Consider the following 27,460-nt stretch of genomic DNA (forward strand, 5'->3'; position numbering starts at 1 on the left):
ACGCGGAACCCCAAAGAAAATCCTATCGTTTCCGTAGAAACGTATCTCGATTTAGGAGGACAATGCAGGGAATCCAGAGTATTTCATATGGACGCAAATTGTGACTTAATTCGTCAATGTGAGGGAGCGAGGGATGCAGTAAAGGAGGAATATTGCATCGGAAAAGAGATACTCGGAACCCCAAAGAAAATCCTATCGTTTCCGTAGAAACGTATCTTGATTTAGAAGGACAATGCAGGGAATCCAGAGTATTTCATATGGACGCAAAGTGTGTGTTAATTCGTCAATGTGAGGGAGCGAGGGATGCAGTAAAGGAGGAATAATGCATCGGAAAAGAGATACTCGGAACCCCAAAGAAAATCCTACCGTTTCCGTAGAAACGTATCTCGATTTAGAAGGACAATGCAGGGAATCCAGAGTATTTCATATGGACGCAAAATGTGTGTTAATTCGTCAATGTGAGGGAGCGAGGGATGCAGTAAAGGAGGAATAATGCATCGGAAAAGAGATACTCGACTGCCAAAAGAAAATCCTATCGTTTCCGTAGAAACGTATCTCAATTTAGAAAGATAATGCAGGAAACCCAGAGTATTTCATATAAACGCAAATTGTGTGTTAATTCGTCAATGTGTGGAAGCGAGGGATGCAGTAAAGGAGGAATAATGCATCGGAAAAGAGATACGCGGAACCCCAAAGAAAATCCTATCGTTTCCGTAGAAACGTATCTCGATTTAGAAGGACAATGCAGGGAATCCAGAGTATTTCATATGGACGCAAATTGTGTGTTAATTCGTCAATGTGAGGGAGCGAGGGATGCAGTAAAGGAGGAATAATGCATCGGAAAGGATATACTCGGAACCCCAAAGAAAATCCTATCGTTTCCGTAGAAACGTATCTCGATTTAGAAGGACAATGCAGGGAATCCAGAGTATTTCATATGGACGCAAATTGTGTGTTAATTCGTCAATGTGAGGGAGCGAGGGATGCAGTAAAGGAGGAATAATGCATCGGAAAAGAGATACTCGGAACCCCAAAGAAAATCCTATCGTTTCCGTAGAAACGTATCTCGATATAGAAGGACAATGCAGGGAATCCGGAGTATATCATATGGACGCAAAATGTGTGTTAATTCGTCAATGTGAGGGAGCGAGGGATGCAGTAAAGGAAGAATAGATGCAGTAAAGGAGGAATAATGCATCGGAAAAGAGATACTCGTCTCCCAAAAGAAAATCCTATCGTTTCCATAGAAACGTATCTCGTTTTAGAAAGATAATGCAGGGAACGCAGAGTATTTCATATGGACGCAAATTGTGTGTTAATTCGTCAATGTGAGGGAGCGAGGGATGCAGTAAAGGAGGAATAATGCATCGGAAAAGAGATACTCGGAACCCCAAAGAAAATCCTATCATTTCCGTAGAAACGTATCTCGATTTAGAAGGACAATGCAGGGAATCCAGAGTATTCCATATGGACGCAAATTGTGTGTTAATTCGTCAATGTGAGGAAGCGACTGATGCAGTAAAGGAGGAATAATGCATCGGAAAAGAGATACGCGGAACCCCAAAGAAAATCCTATCGTTTCCGAAGAAACGTATCTCGATTTAGAATGACAATGCAGGGAATCCACAGTATTTCATATGAACGCAAATTGTGTGTTAATTCGTCAATGTGAGGAAGCGAGGGATGCAGTAAAGGAGGAATAATGCATCGGAAAAGAGATACGCGGAACCCCAAAGAAAATCCTATCGTTTCCGTAGAAACGTACCTCGATTTAGAAGGACAATGCAGGGAATCCTGAGTATTTCATATGGACGCAAATTGTGTGTTAATTCGTCAATGTGTGGGAGCGAGGGATGCAGTAAAGGAGGAATAATGCATCGGAAAAGAGATACTCGGTACCCCAAAGAAAATCCTATCGTTTCCGTAGAAACGTATCATGACTTAGAAGGACAATGCAGGGAATCCAGAGTATTTCATATGGACGCAAATTGTGTGTTAATTCGTCAATGTGAGGGAGCGAGGGATGCAGTAAAGGAGGAATAATGCATCGGAAAAGAGATACTCGGAACCCCAACGAAAATCCTTTCGTTTCCGTAGAAGCGTATCTCGATTTTGAAGGACAATGCAGGGAATCCAGAGTATTTCATATGGACGCAAATTGTATGTTAATTCGTCAATGTGAGGGAGCGAGGGATGCAGTAAAGGAGGAATAATGCATCGGAAAAGAGATACCCGGAACCCCAAAGAAAATCCTATCGTTTCCGTAGAAACGTATCTCGATTTAGAAGGACAATGCAGGGAATCCTGAGTATTTCATATGGACGCAAATTGTGTGATAATTCGTCAATGTGAGGGAGCGAGGGATGCAGTAAAGGAGGAATAATGCATCGGAAAAGATATACTCGGAACCCAAAGAAAATCCTATCGTTTCCGTAGAAACGTATCTCGATTTAGGAGGACAATGCAGGGAATCCAGAGTATTTCATATGGACGCAAAGTGTGTGTTAATTCGTCAATGTGAGGGAGCGAGGGATGCAGTAAAGGAGGAATAATGCATCGGAAAAGAGATACTCGGAACCCCAAAGAAAATCCTACCGTTTCCGTAGAAACGTATCTCAATTTAGAAGGAGAATGCAGGGAATCCAGAGTATTTCATATGGACGCAAATTGTGTGTTAATTCGTCAATGTGAGGGAGCGAGGGATGCAGTAAAGGAGCAATAATGCATCGGAAAAGAGATACTCGTAACCCCAAAGGAAATCCTACCGTTTCCGTAGAAACGTATCTCGATTTAGAAGGACAATGCAGGGAATCCAGAGTATTTCATATGGACGCAAATTGTGTGTTAATTCGTCAATGTGAGGGAGCGAGGGATGCAGTAAAGGAGGAATAATGCATCGGAAAAGAGATACTCGGAACCCCAAAGAAAATCCTATCATTTCCGTAGAAACGTATCTCGATTTAGAAGGACAATGCAGGGAATCCAGAGTATTTCATATGGACGCAAATTGTGTGTTAATTCGTCAATGTGAGGGAGCGAGGGATGCAGTAAAGGAGGAATAATGCATCTGAAAAGAGATACTCGGAACCCCAAAGAAAATCCTATCGTTTCCGTAGAAACGTATCTTGATTTAGAAGGACAATGCAGGGAATCCAGAGTATTTCATATGGACGCAAATTTTGTGTTAATTCGTCAATGTGAGGGAGCGAGGGATCCAGTAAAGGAGGAATAATGCATCGGAAAAGAGATACTCGACTCCCAAAAGAAAATCCTATCGTTTCCGTAGAAACGTATTTCGATTTAGGAAGATAATGCAGGGAATCCAGAGTATTTCATATGGACGCAAATTGTGTGTTAATTCCTCAATGTGAGGGAGCGAGGGATGCAGTAAAGGAGGAATAATGCATCGGAAAAGAGATACTCGGAACCCCAAAGAAAATCCTATCGTTTCCGTAGAAACGTATCTCGATTTAGAAGGACAATGCAGGGAATCCAGAGGATTTCATATGGACGCAAATTGTGTGTTAATTCGTCAATGTGAGTTAGCGAGGGATGCAGTAAAGGAGGAATAATGCATCGGAAAAGAGATACTCGGAACCCCAAAAGAAATCCTATCGTTTCCGTAGAAACGTATCTCGATTTAGAAGGACAATGCAGGGAATCCCGAATACTTCATATGGACGCAAATTGTGTGTTAATTCGTCAATGTGAGGGAGCGACGGATGCAGTAAAGGAGGAATAATGCATCGGAAAAGAGATACTCGGAACCCCAAAGAAAATCCTATCGTTTCCGTAGAAACGTATCTCGATTTAGGAGGACATTGCAGGGAATCCAGAGTATTTCATATGGACGCAAATTGTGTGTTAATTCGTCAATGTCAGGGAGCGAGGGATGCAGTAAAGGAGGAATAATGCATCGGAAAAGAGATACTCGGAACCCCAAAGAAAATCCTATCGTTTCCGTAGAAACGTATCTCGATTTAGAAGGACAATGCAGGGAATCCAGAGTATTTCATATGGACGCAAATTGTGTGTTAATTCGTCAATGTGAGGAAGCGAGGGATGCAGTAAAGGAGGAATAATGCATCGGAAAAGAGATACGCGGAACCCCAAAGAAAATCCTATCGTTTCCGTAGAAACGTATCTCGATTTAGAAGGACAATGCAGGGAATCCAGAGTATTTCATATGGACGCAAATTGTGAGTTAATTCGTCAATGTGAGGGGGCGAGGGATGCAGTAAAGGAGGAATAATGCATCGGAAAAGAGATACTCGGAACCCCAAAGAAAATCCTATCATTTCCGTGGAAACGTATCTTGATTTAGAAGGACGATGCAGGGAATCCAGAGTATTTCATATGGACGCAAATTGTGTGTTAATTCGTCAATGTGAGGGAGCGAGGGATGCAGTAAAGGAGGAATAATGCATCGGAAAAGAGATACTCGGAACCCCAAAGAAAATCCTACCGTTTCCGTAGAAACGTATCTCGATTTAGAAGGACAATGCAGGGAATCCAGAGTATTTCATATGGACGCAAATTGTGTGTTAATTCGTCAATCTGAGGGAGCGAGGGATGCAGTAAAGGAGGAATAATGCATCGGAAAAGAGATACTCGACTCCCAAAAGAAAATCCTATCGTTTCCGTAGAAACGTATCTCAATTTAGAAAGATAATGCAGGGAACCCAGAGTATTTCATATGGACGTATTTGTGTGTTAATTCGTCAATGTGAGGGAGCGACGGATGCAGTAAAGGAGGAATAATGCATCGGAAAAGAGATACTCGGAACCCCAAAGAAAATCCTATCGTTTCCGTAGAAACGTATCTCGATTTAGGAGGACATTGCAGGGAATCCAGAGTATTTCATATGGACGCAAATTGTGTGTTAATTCGTCAATGTCAGGGAGCGAGGGATGCAGTAAAGGAGGAATAATGCATCGGAAAAGAGATACTCGGAACCCCAAAGAAAATCCTATCGTTTCCGTAGAAACGTATCTCGATTTAGAAGGACAATGCAGGGAATCCAGAGTATTTCATATGGACGCAAATTGTGTGTTAATTCGTCAATGTGAGGAAGCGAGGGATGCAGTAAAGGAGGAATAATGCATCGGAAAAGAGATACGCGGAACCCCAAAGAAAATCCTATCGTTTCCGTAGAAACGTATCTCGATTTAGAAGGACAATGCAGGGAATCCAGAGTATTTCATATGGACGCAAATTGTGAGTTAATTCGTCAATGTGAGGGGGCGAGGGATGCAGTAAAGGAGGAATAATGCATCGGAAAAGAGATACTCGGAACCCCAAAGAAAATCCTATCATTTCCGTGGAAACGTATCTTGATTTAGAAGGACGATGCAGGGAATCCAGAGTATTTCATATGGACGCAAATTGTGTGTTAATTCGTCAATGTGAGGGAGCGAGGGATGCAGTAAAGGAGGAATAATGCATCGGAAAAGAGATACTCGGAACCCCAAAGAAAATCCTACCGTTTCCGTAGAAACGTATCTCGATTTAGAAGGACAATGCAGGGAATCCAGAGTATTTCATATGGACGCAAATTGTGTGTTAATTCGTCAATCTGAGGGAGCGAGGGATGCAGTAAAGGAGGAATAATGCATCGGAAAAGAGATACTCGACTCCCAAAAGAAAATCCTATCGTTTCCGTAGAAACGTATCTCAATTTAGAAAGATAATGCAGGGAACCCAGAGTATTTCATATGGACGTATTTGTGTGTTAATTCGGCAATGTGAGGGAGCGAGGAATGCAGTAAAGGAGGAATAATGCATCGGAAAAGAGATACTCGGAACCCCAAAGAAAATCCTATCGTTTCCGTAGAAACGTATCTCGATTTAGGAGGACAATGCAGGGAATCCAGAGTATTTCATATAGACGCAAATTGTGTGTTAATTCTTCAATGTGAGGGAGCGAGGGATGCAGTAAAGGAGGAATAATGCATCGGAAAAGAGATACTCGGAACCCCAAAGAAAATCCTATCGTTTCCGTAGAAACGTATCTCGATTTAGAAGGACAATGCAGGGAATCCAGAGTATTTCATATGGACGCAAATTGTGTGTTAATTCGTCAATGTGAGGGAGCGAGGAATGCAGTAAAGGAGGAATAATGCATCGGAAAAGAGATACTCTTAACCCCAAAGAAAATCCTATCTTATCCGTAGAAACATATCTCGATTTAGAAGGACAATGCAGGGAATCCTGAGTTTTTCATATGGACGCAAATTGTGTGTTAATTCGTCAATGTGAGGGAGCGAGGGATGCAGTAAAGGAGGAATAATGCATCGGAAAAGAGATACTCGGAACCCCAAAGAAAATCCTATCGTTTCCGTAGAAACGTATCTCGATTAAGGAGGACATTGCAGGGAATCCAGAGTATTTCATATGGACGCAAATTGTGTGTTAATTCGTCAATGTCAGGGAGCGAGGGATGCAGTAAAGGAGGAATAATGCATCGGAAGAGAGATACTCGGAACCCCAAAGAAAATCCTATCGTTTCCGTAGAAACGTATCTCGATTTAGAAGGACAATGCAGGGAATCCAGAGTATTTCATATGGACGCAAATTGTGTGTTAATTCGTCAATGTGAGGAAGCGAGGGATGCAGTAAAGGAGGAATAATGCATCGGAAAAGAGATACGCGGAACCCCAAAGAAAATCCTAACGTTTCCGTAGAAATGTATCTCGATTTAGAAGGACAATGCAGGGAATCCAGAGTATTTCATATGGACGCAAATTGTGAGTTAATTCGTCAATGTGAGGGAGCGAGGGATGCAGTAAAGGAGGAATAATGCATCGGAAAAGAGATACTCGGAACCCCAAAGAAAATCCTACCGTTTCCGTAGAAACGTATCTCAATTTAGAAGGAGAATGCAGGGAATCCAGAGTATTTCATATGGACGCAAATTGTGTGTTAATTCGTCAATGTGAGGGAGCGAGGGATGCAGTAAAGGAGCAATAATGCATCGGAAAAGAGATACTCGGAACCCCAAAGAAAATCCTATCGTTTCCGTAGAAACGTATCTCAATTTAGAAAGATAATGCAGGGAACCCAGAGTATTTCATATGGACGCAAATTGTGTGTTAATTCGTCAATGTGTGGCAGCGAGGGATGCAGTAAAGGAGGAATAATGCATCGGAAAAGAGATACGCGGAACCCCAAAGAAAATCCTATCGTTTCCGTAGAAACGTATCTCGATTTCGAAGGACAATGCCGGGAATCCAGAGTATTTCATATGGACGCAAATTGTGTGTTAATTCGTCAATGTGAGGGAGCGAGGGATGCATTAAAGGAGGAATAATGCATCGGAAAAGATATACTCGGAACCCCAAAGAAAATCCTATCGTTTCCTTAGAAACGTATCTTGATTTAGAAGGACAATGCAGGGAATCCTGAGTATTTCATATGGACGCAAATTGTGTGATAATTCGTCAATGTGAGGGAGCGAGGGAGGCAGTAAAGGAGGAATAATGCATCGGAAAAGATATACTCGGAACCCAAAGAAAATCCTATCGTTTCCGTAGAAACGTATCTCGATTTAGGAGGACAATGCAGGGAATCCAGAGTATTTCATATGGATGCAAATTGTGTGTTAATTCGTCAATGTGAGGGAGCGAGGGATGCAGTAAAGGAGGAATAGATGCAGTAAAGAAGGAATAATGCATCGGAAAAGAGATACTCGACTCCCAAAAGAAAATCCTATCGTTTCCGTAGAAACGTATCTCGTTTTAGAAAGATAATGCAGGGAACCCAGAGTATTTCATATGGAGCAAATTGTGTGTTAATTCGGCAATGTGAGGGAGCGAGGGATGCAGTAAAGGAGGAATAATGCATCGGAAAAGAGATACTCGTAACCCCAAAGAAAATCCTACCGTTTCCGTAGAAACGTATCTCGATTTAGAAGGACAATGCAGGGAATCCAGAGTATTTCATATGGACGCAAATTGTGTGTTAATTCGTCAATGTGAGGGAGCGAGGGATGCAGTAAAGGAGGAATAATGCATCTGAAAAGAGATACTCGGAACCCCAAAGAAAATCCTATAGTTTCCGTAGAAACGTATCTTGATTTAGAAGGACAATGCAGGGAATCCAGAGTATTTCATATGGACGCAAATTGTGTGTTAATTCGTCAATGTGAGGGAGCGAGGGATGCAGTAAAGGAGGAATAATGCATCGGAAAAGAGATACTCGGAACCCCCAAGAAAATCCAGTCGTTTCGATAGAAACGTATCTCGATTTAGAAGGACAATGCAGGGAATCCAGAGTATTTCATATGGACGCAAATTGTGTGTTAATTCGTCAATGTGAGGGAGCGAGGGATGCAGTAAAGGAGGAATAATGCATCGGAAAAGAGATACTCGGAACCCCAAAGAAAATCCTATCGTTTCCGTAGAAACGTATCTCGATTTAGAAGGACAATGCAGGGAATCCAGAGGATTTCATATGGACGCAAATTGTGTGTTAATTCGTCAATGTGAGTTAGCGAGGGATGCAGTAAAGGAGGAATAATGCATCGGAAAAGAGATACTCGGAACCCCAAAAGAAATCCTATCGTTTCCGTAGAAACGTATCTCGATTTAGAAGGACAATGCAGGGAATCCTGAGTACTTCATATGGACGCAAATTGTGTGTTAATTCGTCAATGTGAGGGAGCGACGGATGCAGTAAAGGAGGAATAATGCATCGGAAAAGAGATACTCGGAACCCCAAAGAAAATCCTATCGTTTCCGTAGAAACGTATCTCGATTTAGGAGGACATTGCAGGGAATCCAGAGTATTTCATATGGACGCAAATTGTGTGTTAATTCGTCAATGTCAGGGAGCGAGGGATGCAGTAAAGGAGGAATAATGCATCGGAAAAGAGATACTCGGAACCCCAAAGAAAATCCTATCGTTTCCGTAGAAACGTATCTCGATTTAGAAGGACAATGCAGGGAATCCAGAGTATTTCATATGGACGCAAATTGTGTGTTAATTCGTCAATGTGAGGAAGCGAGGGATGCAGTAAAGGAGGAATAATGCATCGGAAAAGAGATACGCGGAACCCCAAAGAAAATCCTATCGTTTCCGTAGATACGTATCTCGATTTAGAAGGACAATGCAGGGAATCCAGAGTATTTCATATGGACGCAAATTGTGAGTTAATTCGTCAATGTGAGGGGGCGAGGGATGCAGTAAAGGAGGAATAATGCATCGGAAAAGAGATACTCGGAACCCCAAAGAAAATCATATCATTTCCGTAGAAACGTATCTTGATTTAGAAGGACGATGCAGGGAATCCAGAGTATTTCATATGGACGCAAATTGTGTGTTAATTCGTCAATGTGAGGGAGCGAGGGATGCAGTAAAGGAGGAATAATGCATCGGAAAAGAGATACTCGGAACCCCAAAGAAAATCCTATAGTTTCCGTAGAAACGTATCTCGATTTAGAAGGACAATGCAGGGAATCCAGAGTATTTCATATGGACGCAAATTGTGTGTTAATTCGTCAATCTGAGGGAGCGAGGGATGCAGTAAAGGAGGAATAATGCATCGGAAAAGAGATACTCGACTCCCAAAAGAAAATCCTATCGTTTCCGTAGAAACGTATCTCAATTTAGAAAGATAATGCAGGGAACCCAGAGTATTTCATATGGACGTATTTGTGTGTTAATTCGGCAATGTGAGGGAGCGAGGAATGCAGTAAAGGAGGAATAATGCATCGGAAAAGAGATACTCGGAACCCCAAAGAAAATCCTATCGTTTCCGTAGAAACGTATCTCGATTTAGGAGGACAATGCAGGGAATCCAGAGTATTTCATATAGACGCAAATTGTGTGTTAATTCTTCAATGTGAGGGAGCGAGGGATGCAGTAAAGGAGGAATAATGCATCGGAAAAGAGATACTCGGAACCCCAAAGAAAATCCTATCGTTTCCGTAGAAACGTATCTCGATTTAGAAGGACAATGCAGGGAATCCAGAGTATTTCATATGGACGCAAATTGTGTGTTAATTCGTCAATGTGAGGGAGCGAGGAATGCAGTAAAGGAGGAATAATGCATCGGAAAAGAGATACTCTTAACCCCAAAGAAAATCCTATCTTATCCGTAGAAACATATCTCGATTTAGAAGGACAATGCAGGGAATCCTGAGTTTTTCATATGGACGCAAATTGTGTGTTAATTCGTCAATGTGAGGGAGCGAGGGATGCAGTAAAGGAGGAATAATGCATCGGAAAAGAGATACTCGGAACCCCAAAGAAAATCCTATCGTTTCCGTAGAAACGTATCTCGATTAAGGAGGACATTGCAGGGAATCCAGAGTATTTCATATGGACGCAAATTGTGTGTTAATTCGTCAATGTCAGGGAGCGAGGGATGCAGTAAAGGAGGAATAATGCATCGGAAGAGAGATACTCGGAACCCCAAAGAAAATCCTATCGTTTCCGTAGAAACGTATCTCGATTTAGAAGGACAATGCAGGGAATCCAGAGTATTTCATATGGACGCAAATTGTGTGTTAATTCGTCAATGTGAGGAAGCGAGGGATGCAGTAAAGGAGGAATAATGCATCGGAAAAGAGATACGCGGAACCCCAAAGAAAATCCTAACGTTTCCGTAGAAATGTATCTCGATTTAGAAGGACAATGCAGGGAATCCAGAGTATTTCATATGGACGCAAATTGTGAGTTAATTCGTCAATGTGAGGGAGCGAGGGATGCAGTAAAGGAGGAATAATGCATCGGAAAAGAGATACTCGGAACCCCAAAGAAAATCCTACCGTTTCCGTAGAAACGTATCTCAATTTAGAAGGAGAATGCAGGGAATCCAGAGTATTTCATATGGACGCAAATTGTGTGTTAATTCGTCAATGTGAGGGAGCGAGGGATGCAGTAAAGGAGCAATAATGCATCGGAAAAGAGATACTCGGAACCCCAAAGAAAATCCTATCGTTTCCGTAGAAACGTATCTCAATTTAGAAAGATAATGCAGGGAACCCAGAGTATTTCATATGGACGCAAATTGTGTGTTAATTCGTCAATGTGTGGCAGCGAGGGATGCAGTAAAGGAGGAATAATGCATCGGAAAAGAGATACGCGGAACCCCAAAGAAAATCCTATCGTTTCCGTAGAAACGTATCTCGATTTCGAAGGACAATGCCGGGAATCCAGAGTATTTCATATGGACGCAAATTGTGTGTTAATTCGTCAATGTGAGGGAGCGAGGGATGCATTAAAGGAGGAATAATGCATCGGAAAAGATATACTCGGAACCCCAAAGAAAATCCTATCGTTTCCTTAGAAACGTATCTTGATTTAGAAGGACAATGCAGGGAATCCTGAGTATTTCATATGGACGCAAATTGTGTGATAATTCGTCAATGTGAGGGAGCGAGGGAGGCAGTAAAGGAGGAATAATGCATCGGAAAAGATATACTCGGAACCCAAAGAAAATCCTATCGTTTCCGTAGAAACGTATCTCGATTTAGGAGGACAATGCAGGGAATCCAGAGTATTTCATATGGATGCAAATTGTGTGTTAATTCGTCAATGTGAGGGAGCGAGGGATGCAGTAAAGGAGGAATAGATGCAGTAAAGAAGGAATAATGCATCGGAAAAGAGATACTCGACTCCCAAAAGAAAATCCTATCGTTTCCGTAGAAACGTATCTCGTTTTAGAAAGATAATGCAGGGAACCCAGAGTATTTCATATGGAGCAAATTGTGTGTTAATTCGGCAATGTGAGGGAGCGAGGGATGCAGTAAAGGAGGAATAATGCATCGGAAAAGAGATACTCGTAACCCCAAAGAAAATCCTACCGTTTCCGTAGAAACGTATCTCGATTTAGAAGGACAATGCAGGGAATCCAGAGTATTTCATATGGACGCAAATTGTGTGTTAATTCGTCAATGTGAGGGAGCGAGGGATGCAGTAAAGGAGGAATAATGCATCTGAAAAGAGATACTCGGAACCCCAAAGAAAATCCTATAGTTTCCGTAGAAACGTATCTTGATTTAGAAGGACAATGCAGGGAATCCAGAGTATTTCATATGGACGCAAATTGTGTGTTAATTCGTCAATGTGAGGGAGCGAGGGATGCAGTAAAGGAGGAATAATGCATCGGAAAAGAGATACTCGGAACCCCCAAGAAAATCCAGTCGTTTCGATAGAAACGTATCTCGATTTAGAAGGACAATGCAGGGAATCCAGAGTATTTCATATGGACGCAAATTGTGTGTTAATTCGTCAATGTGAGGGAGCGAGGGATGCAGTAAAGGAGGAATAATGCATCGGAAAAGAGATACTCGGAACCCCAAAGAAAATCCTATCGTTTCCGTAGAAACGTATCTCGATTTAGAAGGACAATGCAGGGAATCCAGAGGATTTCATATGGACGCAAATTGTGTGTTAATTCGTCAATGTGAGTTAGCGAGGGATGCAGTAAAGGAGGAATAATGCATCGGAAAAGAGATACTCGGAACCCCAAAAGAAATCCTATCGTTTCCGTAGAAACGTATCTCGATTTAGAAGGACAATGCAGGGAATCCTGAGTACTTCATATGGACGCAAATTGTGTGTTAATTCGTCAATGTGAGGGAGCGACGGATGCAGTAAAGGAGGAATAATGCATCGGAAAAGAGATACTCGGAACCCCAAAGAAAATCCTATCGTTTCCGTAGAAACGTATCTCGATTTAGGAGGACATTGCAGGGAATCCAGAGTATTTCATATGGACGCAAATTGTGTGTTAATTCGTCAATGTCAGGGAGCGAGGGATGCAGTAAAGGAGGAATAATGCATCGGAAAAGAGATACTCGGAACCCCAAAGAAAATCCTATCGTTTCCGTAGAAACGTATCTCGATTTAGAAGGACAATGCAGGGAATCCAGAGTATTTCATATGGACGCAAATTGTGTGTTAATTCGTCAATGTGAGGAAGCGAGGGATGCAGTAAAGGAGGAATAATGCATCGGAAAAGAGATACGCGGAACCCCAAAGAAAATCCTATCGTTTCCGTAGATACGTATCTCGATTTAGAAGGACAATGCAGGGAATCCAGAGTATTTCATATGGACGCAAATTGTGAGTTAATTCGTCAATGTGAGGGGGCGAGGGATGCAGTAAAGGAGGAATAATGCATCGGAAAAGAGATACTCGGAACCCCCAAGAAAATCCAGTCGTTTCGATAGAAACGTATCTCGATTTAGAAGGACAATGCAGGGAATCCTGAGTACTTCATATGGACGCAAATTGTGTGTTAATTCGTCAATGTGAGGGAGCGACGGATGCAGTAAAGGAGGAATAATGCATCGGAAAAGAGATACTCGGAACCCCAAAGAAAATCCTATCGTTTCCGTAGAAACGTATCTCGATTTAGGAGGACATTGCAGGGAATCCAGAGTATTTCATATGGACGCAAATTGTGTGTTAATTCGTCAATGTCAGGGAGCGAGGGATGCAGTAAAGGAGGAATAATGCATCGGAAAAGAGATACTCGGAACCCCAAAGAAAATCCTATCGTTTCCGTAGAAACGTATCTCGATTTAGAAGGACAATGCAGGGAATCCAGAGTATTTCATATGGACGCAAATTGTGTGTTAATTCGTCAATGTGAGGAAGCGAGGGATGCAGTAAAGGAGGAATAATGCATCGGAAAAGAGATACGCGGAACCCCAAAGAAAATCCTATCGTTTCCGTAGATACGTATCTCGATTTAGAAGGACAATGCAGGGAATCCAGAGTATTTCATATGGACGCAAATTGTGAGTTAATTCGTCAATGTGAGGGGGCGAGGGATGCAGTAAAGGAGGAATAATGCATCGGAAAAGAGATACTCGGAACCCCAAAGAAAATCATATCATTTCCGTAGAAACGTATCTTGATTTAGAAGGACGATGCAGGGAATCCAGAGTATTTCATATGGACGCAAATTGTGTGTTAATTCGTCAATGTGAGGGAGCGAGGGATGCAGTAAAGGAGGAATAATGCATCGGAAAAGAGATACTCGGAACCCCAAAGAAAATCCTACCGTTTCCGTAGAAACGTATCTCGATTTAGAAGGACAATGCAGGGAATCCAGAGTATTTCATATGGACGCAAATTGTGTGTTAATTCGTCAGTGTGAGGGAGCGAGGGATGCAGTAAAGGAGGAATAATGCATCGGAAAAGAGATACTCGCCTCCCAAAAGAAAATCCTATCGTTTCCGTAGAAACGTATCTCAATTTAGAAAGATAATGCAGGGAACCCAGAGTATTTCATATGGACGCAATTTGTGTGTTAATTCGGCAATGTGAGGGAGCGAGGAATGCAGTAAAGGAGGAATAATGCATCGGAAAAGAGATACTCGGAACCCCAAAGAAAATCCTATCGTTTCCGTAGAAACGTATCTCGATTTAGGAGGACAATGCAGGGAATCCAGAGTATTTCATATAGACGCAAATTGTGTGTTAATTCTTCAATGTGAGGGAGCGAGGGATGCAGTAAAGGAGGAATAATGCATCGGAAAAGAGATACTCGGAACCCCAAAGAAAATCCTATCGTTTCCGTAGAAACGTATCTCGATTTAGAAGGACAATGCAGGGAATCCAGAGTATTTCATATGGACGCAAATTGTGTGTTAATTCGTCAATGTGAGGGAGCGAGGATTGCAGTAAAGGAGGAATATTGCATCGGAAAAGAGATACTCTTAACCCCAAAGAAAATCCTATCTTATCCGTAGAAACATATCTCGATTTAGAAGGACAATGCAGGGAATCCTGAGTATTTCATATGGACGCAAATTGTGTGTTAATTCGTCAATGTGAGGGAGCGAGGGATGCAGTAAAGGAGGAATAATGCATCGGAAAAGAGATACTCGGAACCCCAAAGAAAATCCTATCGTTTCCGTAGAAACGTATCTCGATTTAGGAGGACATTGCAGGGAATCCAGAGTATTTCATATGGACGCAAATTGTGTGTTAATTCGTCAATGTCAGGGAGCGAGGTATGCAGTAAAGGAGGAATAATGCATCGGAAGAGAGATACTCGGAACCCCAAAGAAAATCCTATCGTTTCCGTAGAAACGTATCTCGATTTAGAAGGACAATGCAGGGAATCCAGAGTATTTCATATGGACGCAAATTGTGTGTTAATTCGTCAATGTGAGGAAGCGAGGGATGCAGTAAAGGAGGAATAATGCATCGGAAAAGAGATACGCGGAACCCCAAAGAAAATCCTATCGTTTCCGTAGAAACGTATCTCGATTTAGAAGGACAATGCAGGGAACCCAGAGTATTTCATATGGACGCAATTTGTTTGTTAATTCGTCAATGTGAGGGAGCGAGGGATGCAGTAAAGGAGGAATAATGCATCGGAAAAGAGATATTCGGAACCCCAAAGAAAATCCTATCGGTTCCATAGAAACGTATCTCGATTTAGAAGGACAATGCAGGGAATCCAGAGGATTTGATATGGACGCAAATTGTGTGTTAATTCGTCAATTTGAGGGAGCGAGGGATGCAGTAAAGGAGGAATAATGCATCGGAAAAGAGATACTCGGAACCCCAAAGAAAATCCTATCGTTTCCGTAGAAACGTATCTCGATTTAGAAGGATAATGCAGGGAATCCAGAGTATTTCATATGGACGCAAATTGTGTGTTTATTCGTCAATGTGAGGGAGCGAGGGATGCAGTAAAGGAGGAATAATGCATCGGAAAAGAGATACTCGGAACCCCAAAGAAAATCCTATCGTTTCAGTAGAAACGTATCTCGATTTAGAAGGACAATGCAATGAATCCAGAGTATTTCATATGGACGCAAATTGTTTGTTAATTCGTCAATGTGAGGGAGCGAGGGATGCAGTAAAGGAGGAATAATGTATCGGAAAAGAGATACTTGGAACCCCAAAGATAATCTTATCGTTTCCGTAGAAACGTATCTCGATTTAGAAGGACAAAGCAGGGAATCCAGAGTATTTCATATGGACGCAAATTGTGTGTTAATTCGTCAATGTGAGGGAGCGAGGGATGCAGTAAAGGAGGAATAATGCATCGGAAAAGAAATACTCGTAACCCCAAAGAAAATCCTATCGTTTCCGTAGAAACGTATCTCGATTTAGAAGGACAATGCAGGGAATCCAGAGTATTTCATATGGACGCAAATTGTGTGTTAATTCGTCAATGTGAGGGAGCGAGGGATGCAGTAAAGGAGGAATAATGTATCGGAAAAGAGATACACTTAACCCCAAAGAAAATCCTATCTTATCCGTGGAAACATATCTCGATTTAGAAGGACAATGCAGGGAATCCAGAGTATTTCATATGGACGCAAATTGTGTGTTAATTCGTCAATGTAAGAGAGCGAGGGATGCAGTAAAGGAGGAATAATGCATCGGGAAAGAGATACTCGGAACCCCAAAGAAAATCCTATCGTTTCCGTAGAAACGTATCTCGATTTAGAAGGACAATGCAGGGAATCCCGAGTATTTCATATGGACGCAAATTGTGTGTTAATTCATCAATGTGAGGGAGCGAGGGATGCAGTAAAGGAGGAATAATGCATCGGAAAAGAGATACTCGGAACCCCAAAGAAAATCCTATCGTTTCCGTAGAAACGAATCCCGATTTAGAAGGACAATGCAGGGAACCCAGAGTATTTCATATGGACGCAATTTGTTTGTTAATTCGTCAATGTGAGGGAGCGAGGGATGCAGTAAAGGAGGAATAATGCATCGGAAAAGAGATATTCGGAACCCCAAAGAAAATCCTATCGGTTCCATAGAAACGTATCTCGATTTAGAAGGACAATGCAGGGAATCCAGAGGATTTGATATGGACGCAAATTGTGTGTTAATTCGTCAATGTGAGGGAGCGAGGGATGCAGTAAAGGAGGAATAATGCATCGGAAAAGAGATACTCGGAACCCCAAAGAGAATCCTATCATTTCCGTAGAAACGTATCTCGATTTAGAAGGACAATGCAGGGAATCCAGAGTATTTCATATGGACGCAAATTGTGTGTTAATTCGTCAATGTGAGGGAGCGAGGGATGCAGTAAAGGAGGAATAATGCATCTGAAAAGAGATACTCGGAACCCCAAAGAAAATCCTATCGTTTCCGTAGAAACGTATCTTGATTTAGAAGGACAATGCAGGGAATCCAGAGTATTTCATATGGACGCAAATTGTGTGTTAATTCGTCAATGTGAGGGAGCGAGGGATGCAGTAAAGGAGGAATAATGCATCGGAAAAGAGATACTCGGAACCCCAAAGAAAATCCTATCGTTTCCGTAGAAACGTATCTCGATTTAGAAGGACAATGCTGGGAATCCAGAGGATTTCATATGGACGCAAATTGTGTGTTAATTCGTCAATGTGAGTTAGCGAGGGATGCAGTAAAGGAGGAATAATGCATCGGAAAAGAGATACTCGGAACCCCAAAAGAAATCCTATCGTTTCCGTAGAAACGTATCTAGATTTAGAAGGACAATGCAGGGAATCCAGAGTATTTCATATGGACGCAAATTGTGTGTTAATTCGTCAATGTGAGGGAGCGAGGGATGCAGTAAAGGAGGAATAATGCATCGGAAAAGAGATACTCGACTGCCAAAAGAAAATCCTATCGTTTCCGTAGAAACGTATCTCAATTTAGAAAGATAATGCAGGGAACCCAGAGTATTTCATATGGACGCAAATTGTGTGTTAATTCGTCAATGTGTGGAAGCGAGGGATGCAGTAAAGGAGGAATAATGCATCGGAAAAGAGATACGCGGAACCCCAAAGAAAATCCTATCGTTTCCGTAGAAACGTATCTCGATTTAGAAGGACAATGCAGGGAATCCAGAGTATTTCATATGGGCGCAAATTGTGTGTTAATTCGTCAATGTGAGGGAGCGAGGGATGCAGTAAAGGAGGAATAATGCACCGGAAAAGAGATACTCGACTCCCAAAAGAAAATCCTATCGTTTCCGTAGAAACGTATCTCAATTTAGAAAGATAATGCAGGGAACCCAGAGTATTTCATATGGACCCAATTTGTGTGTTAATTCGGCAATGTGAGGGAGCGAGGGATGCAGTAAAGGAGGAATAATGCATCGGAAAAGAGATACTCGGAACCCCAAAGAAAATCCTATCGTTTCCGTAGATACGTATCTCGATTTAGAAGGACAATGCAGGGAATCCTGAGTATTTCATATGGACGCGAATTGTGTGTTAATTCGTCAATGTGAGGGAGCGAGGGATGCAGTAAAGGAGGAATAATGCATCGGAAAAGAGATACTCGGAACCCCAAAGAAAATCCTATCGTTTCCGTAGAAACGTATCTCGATTTAGGAGGACAATGCAGGGAATCCAGAGTATTTCATATGGACGCAAATTGTGTGTTAATTCGTCAATGTGAGGGAGCGAGGGATGCAGTAAAGGAGGAATAATGAATCGGAAAAGAGATACTCGGAACCCCAAAGAAAATCCTATCGTTTCCGTAGAAACGTATCTCGATTTAGAAGGACAATGCAGGGAATCCAGAGTATATCATATGGACGCAAATTGTGTGTTAATTCGTCACTGTGTGGGAGCGAGGGATGCAGTAAAGGAGGAATAATGCATCGGAAAAGAGATACTCGGAACCCCAAAGAAAATCCTATCGTTTCCGTAGAAACGTATCTCCATTTACAAGGACAATGCTGGGAATCCAGAGTATTTCATATGGACGCAAATTGTGTGTTAATTCGTCAATGTGAGGGAACGAGGGTTGCAGTAAAGGAGGAATAATGCATCGGAAAAGAGATACTCGGAACCCCAAGGAAAATCCTACCGTTTCCGTAGAAACGTATCTCGATTTAGAAGGCCAATGCAGGGAATCCAGAGTGTTTCATATAGACGCAAATTGTGTGTTAATTCTTCAATGTGAGGGAGCGAGGAATGCAGTAAAGGAGGAATAATGCACCGGAAAAGAGATACTCGACTCCCAAAAGAAAATCCTATCGTTTCCGTAGAAATGTATCTCAATTTAGAAAGATAATGCAGGGAATGCAGAGTATTTCATATGGACGCAATTTGTGTGTTAATTCGGCAATGTGAGGGAGCGAGGGATGCAGTAAAGGAGGAATAATGCATCGGAAAAGAGATACTCTGAACCCCAAAGAAAATCCTATCGTTTCCGTAGAAACGTATCTCGATTTAGAAGGACAATGCAGGGAATATTGAGTATTTCATATGGACGCAATTTGTGTGTTAATTCGTCAATGTGAGGGAGTGAGGGATGCAGTAAAGGAGGAATAATGCATCGGAAAAGAGATACTCGGAACCCCAAAGAAAATCCTATCTTTTCCGTAGAAACGTATCTCGATTTAGGAGGACAATGCAGGGAATCCAGAGTATTTCATATGGACGCAAATTGTGTGTTAATTCGTCAATGTGAGGGAGCGAGGGATGCAGTAAAGGAGGAATAATGCATCGGAAAAGAGATACTCGGAACCCCAAAGAAAATCCTATCGTTTCCGTAGAAACGTATCTCGATTTAGAAGGACAATGCAGGGAATCCAGAGTATATCATATGGACGCAAATTGTGTGTAAATTCGTCACTGTGTGGGAGCGAGGGATGCAGTAAAGGAGGAATAATGCACCGGAAAAGAGATACTCGGAACCCCAAAGAAAATCCTATCGTTTCCGTAGAAACGTATCTCGATTTACAAGGACAATGCAGGGAATCCAGAGTATTTCATATGGACGCAAATTGTGTGTTAATTCGTCAATGTGAGGGAACGAGGGATGCAGTAAAGGAGGAATAATGCATCGCAAAAGAGATACTCGGAACCCCAAGGAAAATCCTACCGTTTCCGTAGAAACGTATCTCGATTTAGAAGGACAATGCAGGGAATCCAGAGTATTTCATATAGACGCAAATTGTGTGTTAATTCTTCAATGTGTGGGAGCGAGAGATGCAGTCAAGGAGGAATAATGCATCGGAAAAGAGATACTCGGAACCCCAAAAGAAATCCTATCGTTTCCGTAGAAACGTATCTAGATTTAGAAGGACAATGCAGGGAATCCAGAGTATTTCATATGGACGCAAATTGTGTGTTAATTCGTCAATGTGAGGGAGCGAGGGATGCAGTAAAGGAGGAATAATGCATCGGAAAAGAGATACTCGACTGCCAAAAGAAAATCCTATCGTTTCCGTAGAAACGTATCTCAATTTAGAAAGATAATGCAGGGAACCCAGAGTATTTCATATGGACGCAAATTGTGTGTTAATTCGTCAATGTGTGGAAGCGAGGGATGCAGTAAAGGAGGAATAATGCATCGGAAAAGAGATACGCGGAACCCCAAAGAAAATCCTATCGTTTCCGTAGAAACGTATCTCGATTTAGAAGGACAATGCAGGGAATCCAGAGTATTTCATATGGGCGCAAATTGTGTGTTAATTCGTCAATGTGAGGGAGCGAGGGATGCAGTAAAGGAGGAATATTGCACCGGAAAAGAGATACTCGACTCCCAAAAGAAAATCCTATCGTTTCCGTAGAAACGTATCTCAATTTAGAAAGATAATGCAGGGAACCCAGAGTATTTCATATGGACGCAATTTGTGTGTTAATTCGGCAATGTGAGGGAGCGAGGGATGCAGTAAAGGAGGAATAATGCATCGGAAAAGAGATACTCGGAACCCCAAAGAAAATCCTATCGTTTCCGTAGATACGTATCTCGATTTAGAAGGACAATGCAGGGAATCCTGAGTATTTCATATGGACGCGAATTGTGTGTTAATTCGTCAATGTGAGGGAGCGAGGGATGCAGTAAAGGAGGAATAATGCATCGGAAAAGAGATACTCGGAACCCCAAAGAAAATCCTATCGTTTCCGTAGAAACGTATCTCGATTTAGGAGGACAATGCAGGGAATCCAGAGTATTTCATATGGACGCAAATTGTGTGTTAATTCGTCAATGTGAGGGAGCGAGGGATGCAGTAAAGGAGGAATAATGAATCGGAAAAGAGATACTCGGAACCCCAAAGAAAATCCTATCGTTTCCGTAGAAACGTATCTCGATTTAGAAGGACAATGCAGGGAATCCAGAGTATATCATATGGACGCAAATTGTGTGTTAATTCGTCACTGTGTGGGAGCGAGGGATGCAGTAAAGGAGGAATAATGCATCGGAAAAGAGATACTCGGAACCCCAAAGAAAATCCTATCGTTTCCGTAGAAACGTATCTCGATTTACAAGGACAATGCTGGGAATCCAGAGTATTTCATATGGACGCAAATTGTGTGTTAATTCGTCAATGTGAGCGAACGAGGGTTGCAGTAAAGGAGGAATAATGCATCGGAAAAGAGATACTCGGAACCCCAAGGAAAATCCTACCGTTTCCGTAGAAACGTATCTCGATTTAGAAGGACAATGCAGGGAATCCAGAGTATTTCATATAGACGCAAATTGTGTGTTAATTCTTCAATGTGAGGGAGCGAGGAATGCAGTAAAGGAGGAATAATGCACCGGAAAAGAGATACTCGACTCCCAAAAGAAAATCCTATCGTTTCCGTAGAAATGTATCTCAATTTAGAAAGATAATGCAGGGAATGCAGAGTATTTCATATGGACGCAATTTGTGTGTTAATTCGGCAATGTGAGGGAGCGAGGGATGCAGTAAAGGAGGAATAATGCATCGGAAAAGAGATACTCGGAACCCCAAAGAAAATCCTATCGTTTCCGTAGAAACGTATCTCGATTTAGAAGGACAATGCAGGGAATATTGAGTATTTCATATGGACGCAATTTGTGTGTTAATTCGTCAATGTGAGGGAGTGAGGGTTGCAGTAAAGGAGGAATAATGCATCGGAAAAGAGATACTCGGAACCCCAAAGAAAATACTATCTTTTCCGTAGAAACGTATCTCGATTTAGGAGGACAATGCAGGGAATCCAGAGTATTTCATATGGACGCAAATTGTGTGTTAATTCGTCAATGTGAGGGAGCGAGGGATGCAGTAAAGGAGGAATAATGCATCGGAAAAGAGATACTCGGAACCCCAAAGAAAATCCTATTGTTTCCGTAGAAACGTGTCTCGATTTAGAAGGACAATGCAGGGAATCCAGAGTATATCATATGGACGCAAATTGTGTGTAAATTCGTCACTGTGTGGGAGCGAGGGATGCAGTAAAGGAGGAATAATGCACCGGAAAAGAGATACTCGGAACCCCAAAGAAAATCCTATCGTTTCCGTAGAAACGTATCTCGATTTACAAGGACAATGCAGGGAATCCAGAGTATTTCATATGGACGCAAATTGTGTGTTAATTCGTCAATGTGAGGGAACGAGGGATGCAGTAAAGGAGGAATAATGCATCGCAAAAGAGATACTCGGAACCCCAAGGAAAATCCTACCGTTTCCGTAGAAACGTATCTCGATTTAGAAGGACAATGCAGGGAATCCAGAGTATTTCATATAGACGCAAATTGTGTGTTAATTCTTCAATGTGAGGGAGCGAGAGATGCAGTCAAGAAGGAATAATGCATCGGAAAAGAGATACTCGGAACCCCAAAGAAAATCCTATCGTTTCCGTAGAAACGTATCTCGATTTAGAAGGACAATGCAGGGAATCCAGAGTATTTCATATGGACGCAAATTGTGTGTTAATTCGTCAATGTGAGGGAGCGAGGAATGCAGTAAAGGATGAATAATGCATCGGAAAAGAGATACTCTTAACCCCAAAGAAAATCCTATCTCATCCGTAGAAACATATCTCGATTTAGAAGGACAATGCAGGGAATCCAGAGTATTTCATATGGACGCAAATTGTGTGTTAATTCGTCAATGTAAGGGAGCGAGGGATGCAGTAAAGGAGGAATAATGCATCGGAAAAGAGATACTCGGAACCCCAAAGAAAATCCTATCGTTTCCGTAGAAACGTATCTCGATTTAGAAGGACAATGCAGGGAATCCAGAGTATTTCATATGGACGCAAATTGTGTGTTAATTCATCAATGTGAGGGAGCGAGGGATGCAGTAAAGGAGGAATAATGCATCGGAAAAGAGATACTCGGAACCCCAAAGAAAATCCTAACGTTTCCGTAGAAACGAATCCCGATTTAGAAGGACAATGCAGGGAACCCAGAGTATCTCATATGGACGCAATTTGTTTGTTAATTCGTCAATGTGAGGGAGCGAGGGATGCAGTAAAGGAGGAATAATGCATCGGAAAAGAGATATTCGGAACCCCAAAGAAAATCCTATCGGTTCCATAGAAACGTATCTCGATTTAGAAGGACAATGCAGGGAATCCAGAGGATTTGATATGGACGCAAATTGTGTGTTAATTGGTCAATTTGAGGGAGCGAGGGATGCAGTAAAGGAGGAATAATGCATCGGAAAAGAGATACTCGGAACCCCAAAGAAAATCCTATCGTTTCCGTAGAAACGTATCTCGATTTAGAAGGACAATGCAGGGAATCCAGAGTATTTCATATGGACGCAAATTGTGTGTTAATTCGTCAATGTGAGGGAGCGAGGGATGCAGTAAAGGAGGAATAATGCATCGGAAAAGAGATACTCGGAACCCCAAAGAAAATCCTATCGTTTCAGCAGAAACGTATCTCGATTTCGAAGGACAATGCAATGAATCCAGAGTATTTCATATGGACGCAAATTGTTTGTTAATTCGTCAATGTGAGGGAGCGAGGGATGCAGTAAAGGAGGAATAATGAATCGGAAAAGAGATACTTGGAACCCCAAAGAAAATCCTATCGTTTCCGTAGAAACGTATCTCGATTTAGAATTACAATGCAGGGAATCCAGAGTATTTCATATGGACGCAAATTGTGTGTTAATTCGTCAATGTGAGGGAGCGAGGGATGCAGTAAAGGAGGAATAATGCATCGGAAAAGAGATACTCGGAACCCCAAAGAAAATCCTATCGTTTCCGTAGAAACGTATCTCGATTTAGAAGGACAATGCAGGGAATCCAGAGTATTTCATATGGACGCAAATTGTGTGTTAATTCGTCAATGTGAGGGAGCGAGGGATGCAGTAAAGGAGGAATAATGTATCGGAAAAGAGATACTCTTAACCCCAAAGAAAATCCTATCTTATCCGTAGAAACATATCTCGATTTAGAAGGACAATGCAGGGAATCCAGAGTATTTCAAATGGACGCAAATTGTGTGTTAATTCGTCAATGTAAGGGAGCGAGGGATGCAGTAAAGGAGGATTAATGCATCGGAAAAGAGATACTCGGAACCCCAAAGAAAATCCTATCGTTTCCGTAGAAACGTATCTCGATTTAGAAGGACAATGCAGGGAATCCAGAGTATTTCATATGGACGCAAATTGTGTGTTAATTCATCAATGTGAGGGAGCGAGGGATGCAGTAAAGGAGGAATAATGCATCGGAAAAGAGATACTCGGAACCCCAAAGAAAATCCTATCGTTTCCGTAGAAACGAATCCCGATTTAGAAGGACAATGCAGGGAACCCAGAGTATTTCATATGGACGCAATTTGTTTGTTAATTCGTCAATGTGAGGGAGCGAGGGATGCAGTAAAGGAGGAATAATGCATCGGAAAAGAGATATTCGGAACCCCAAAGAAAATCCTATTGGTTCCATAGAAACGTATCTCGATTTAGAAGGACAATGCAGGGAATCCAGAGGATTTGATATGGACGCAAATTGTGTGTTAATTCGTCAATTTGAGGGAGTGAGGGATGCAGTAAAGGAGGAATAATGCATCGGAAAAGAGATACTCGGAACCCCAAAGAAAATCCTATCGTTTCCGTAGAAACGTATCTCGATTTAGAAGGACAATGCAGGGAATCCAGAGTATTTCATATGGACGCAAATTGTGTGTTAATTCGTCAATGTGAGTGAGCGAGGGATGCAGTAAAGGAGGAATAATGCATCGGAAAAGAGATACTCGGAACCCCAAAGAAAATCCTATCGTTTCAGTAGAAACGTATCTCGATTTAGAAGGACAATGCAATGAATCCAGAGTATTTCATATGGACGCAAATTGTTTGTTAATTCGTCAATGTGAGGGAGCGAGGGATGCAGTAAAGGAGGAATAATGTATCGGAAAAGAGATACTTGGAACCCCAAAGAAAATCCTATCGTTTCCGTAGAAACGTATCTCGATTTAGAAGGACAATGCAGGGAATCCAGAGTATTTCATATGGACGCAAATTGTGTGTTAATTCGTCAATGTGAGGGAGCGAGGGATGCAGTAAAGGAGGAATAATGCATCGGAAAAGAGATACTCGGAACCCCAAAGAAAATCCTATCGTTTCCGTAGAAACGTATCTTGATTTAGAAGGACAATGCAGGGAATCCAGAGTATTTCATATGGACGCAAATTGTGTGTTAATTCGTCAATGTGAGGGAGCGAGGGATGCAGTAAAGGAGGAATAATGCATCGGAAAAGAGATACTCGGAACCCCCAAGAAAATCCAGTCGTTTCGATAGAAACGTATCTCGATTTAGAAGGACAATGCAGGGAATCCAGAGTATTTCATATGGACGCAAATTGTGTGTTAATTCGTCAATGTGAGGGAGCGAGGGATGCAGTAAAGGAGGAATAATGCATCGGAAAAGAGATACTCGGAACCCCAAAGAAAATCCTATCGTTTCCGTAGAAACGTATCTCGATTTAGAAGGACAATGCAGGGAATCCAGAGGATTTCATATGGACGCAAATTGTGTGTTAATTCGTCAATGTGAGGGAGCGAGGGATGCAGTAAAGGAGGAATAATGCATCGGAAAAGAGATACTCGGAACCCCAAAGAAAATCCTATCGTTTCAGTAGAAACGTATCTCGATTTAGAAGGACAATGCAATGAATCCAGAGTATTTCATATGGACGCAAATTGTTTGTTAATTCGTCAATGTGAGGGAGCGAGGGATGCAGTAAAGGAGGAATAATGTATCGGAAAAGAGATACTTGGAACCCCAAAGAAAATCCTATCGTTTCCGTAGAAACGTATCTCGATTTAGAAGGACAATGCAGGGAATCCAGAGTATTTCATATGGACGCAAATTGTGTGTTAATTCGTCAATGTGAGGGAGCGAGGGATGCAGTAAAGGAGGAATAATGCATCGGAAAAGAGATACTCGACTCCCAAAAGAAAATCCTATCGTTTCCGTAGAAACGTAACTCGTTTTAGAAAGATAATGCAGGGAACCCAGAGTATTTCATATGGACGCAAATTGTGTGTTAATTCGGCAATGTGAGGGAGCGAGGGATGCAGTAAAGGAGGAATAATGCATCGGAAAAGAGATACTCGTAACCCCAAAGAAAATCCTACCGTTTCCGTAGAAACGTATCTCGATTTAGAAGGACAATGCAGGGAATCCAGAGTATTTCATATGGACGCAAATTGTGTGTTAATTTGTCAATGTGAGGGAGCGAGGGATGCAGTAAAGGAGGAATAATGCATCGGAAAAGAGATACTCGGAACCCCAAAGAAAATCCTATCATTTCCGTAGAAACGTATCTCGATTTAGAAGGACAATGCAGGGAATCCAGAGTATTTCATATGGACGCAAATTGTGTGTTAATTCGTCAATGTGAGGGAGCGAGGGATGCAGTAAAGGAGGAATAATGCATCGGAAAAGAGATACTCGGAACCCCAAAGAAAATCCTATCGTTTCCGTAGAAACGTATCTTGATTTAGAAGGACAATGCAGGGAATCCAGAGTATTTCATATGGACGCAAATTGTGTGTTAATTCGTCAATGTGAGGGAGCGAGGGATGCAGTAAAGGAGGAATAATGCATCGGAAAAGAGATACTCGGAACCCCCAAGAAAATCCAGTCGTTTCGATAGAAACGTATCTCGATTTAGAAGGACAATGCAGGGAATCCAGAGTATTTCATATGGACGCAAATTGTGTGTTAATTCGTCAATGTGAGGGAGCGAGGGATGCAGTAAAGGAGGAATAATGCATCGGAAAAGAGATACTCGGAACCCCAAAGAAAATCCTATCGTTTCCGTAGAAACGTATCTCGATTTAGAAGGACAATGCAGGGAATCCAGAGGATTTCATATGGACGCAAATTGTGTGTTAATTCGTCAATGTGAGTTAGCGAGGGATGCAGGAAAGGAGGAATAATGCATCGGAAAAGAGATACTCGGAACCCCAAAAGAAATCCTATCGTTTCCGTAGAAACGTATCTCGATTTAGAAGGACAATGCAGGGAATCCTGAGTACTTCATATGGTCGCAAATTGTGTGTTAATTCGTCAATGTGAGGGAGCGAGGGATGCAGTAAAGGAGGAATAATGCATCGGAAAAGAGATACTCGGAACCCCAAAGAAAATCCTATCGTTTCCGTAGAAACGTATCTCGATTTAGGAGGACATTGCAGGGAATCCAGAGTATTTCATATGGACGCAAATTGTGTGTTAATTCGTCAATGTCAGGGAGCGAGGGATGCAGTAAAGTAGGAATAATGCATCGGAAAAGAGATACTCGGAACCCCAAAGAAAATCCTATCGTTTCCGTAGA

Source organism: Schistocerca nitens, chromosome 2, assembly GCF_023898315.1.
Source record: "Schistocerca nitens isolate TAMUIC-IGC-003100 chromosome 2, iqSchNite1.1, whole genome shotgun sequence".
NCBI lineage: Eukaryota > Metazoa > Arthropoda > Insecta > Orthoptera > Acrididae > Schistocerca > Schistocerca nitens.